The sequence below is a fragment of the Parus major genome, chromosome 1 (assembly GCF_001522545.3).
Source record: "Parus major isolate Abel chromosome 1, Parus_major1.1, whole genome shotgun sequence".
Classification (NCBI taxonomy): domain Eukaryota; kingdom Metazoa; phylum Chordata; class Aves; order Passeriformes; family Paridae; genus Parus; species Parus major.
Genome location: NC_031768.1, coordinates 2,071,170 through 2,072,384, shown reverse-complemented (window position 1 = coordinate 2,072,384; position 1,215 = coordinate 2,071,170). Strand labels below are relative to the sequence as shown.

General features: G+C 56.5%; 1 protein-coding gene across 3 annotated transcripts in view; it reads right to left on the bottom strand.

Annotated features, from left to right (window-relative positions):
- Nucleotides 1–1,215, bottom strand: part of DOP1B (DOP1 leucine zipper like protein B) — a 40,999-nt gene that overhangs the window by 15,598 nt on the left and 24,186 nt on the right. The gene's annotated exons all lie outside the window — the stretch shown is intronic.

Below are 1,215 nucleotides of genomic sequence, written 5' to 3'. Positions count from 1 at the left end.
CCAGCACAGAGGGACAATCCCTGCCCTGCTCCTGCTGGACACACAATTCCTCACCCAGCCCAGGGGCCAGGGGCCTCTTGCCCACCTGGGCACCCCTGGGCTCGTGTCCAGCCCCTGGCACCGGCACCCCCAGGGCTTTTCCAGCTTTTCCAGCCCCTCTGCCCAGCCTGCAGCTCCAGGGGGTTGTTGTGACCCAAGGTGACAACATGTGAGGGAAACAACAGGGAGACAGCAGGGTCAGGGAAGAAGGAGGGGCTCCAGGTGCTGGAGCTGAGATTCCTCTACAGGCTGTGGTGATGACCACGGTGAAGCAGCTGTACCCCTTCAACCCATGGGATCTTCAGGGGATGCAGAGATCCACCCATAGGCCATGGAGATCCACAGATGATGCAGACATTTACCCACAGCCCCTGGGGATCCACCCTGGACACAGAGATCCACCCACAGCCCATGTCAGGGTGCCCACGCCGGAGCGGTGGATGCCTGGAGGAGGCTGTGATCCAGTGGGAGACATGGTGGAGAGAGAGGGCCTTTGCTTCCAGGCTGCAGCCACCTGTCCTTGGAGGACTGCACCCCATGGAAAGAGAGACCCACAGCACAGCAGTTTTGGGAGGACTGTTGGCCCATGGGGTGAATTCACATTCCAGCAGTTTTGTCAGGACTGCTGCTCCTGCTGTTAGAGTAGAGCCAAGCTGGAGAAGTTCAGAGAGAGCTATCTCCTGTGGGAGGGACCCCACGGTGCAGCAGGGGAAGGATTCCTCTCCTGGGCAGTGGAAGAAAATCTCAGTGATGAACTGACCAAAACCCCCATGTGCTGTGACCCTGTGCTGCTGGTGGGAAAGAGAGAGGGGCTGGGGAGGCAGAGTTGTTTTTTAAGGGCTTATTTTACTTCTCTTTATCCTCTGATTCTGTTAGTAATAAATTCATTTTGCAACTTAAGTTGAGCCTATTTTGCCCTTAAAATATTTCTCCCTGTCCTTACCTCACTCACGAAGCCTTCACTGATTTTTTTTTGCCTTTTCCCTCCTTTGCCCAGCTGTGGCAGGGGAGGGCAAGGAGTGATTCTGGTGTTTGGCCAGCATCAAAGGACACCCCAGCTGTACCTGGGGAGCTGCTGTGCTTGATGAAGGTGATGAAGGTGCCCACCCCAACCATACCTGGGGAGCTGCTGTGCTCAGTGGAGGTGATGAAGGTGATGGAGTGCCCACCCCAGCC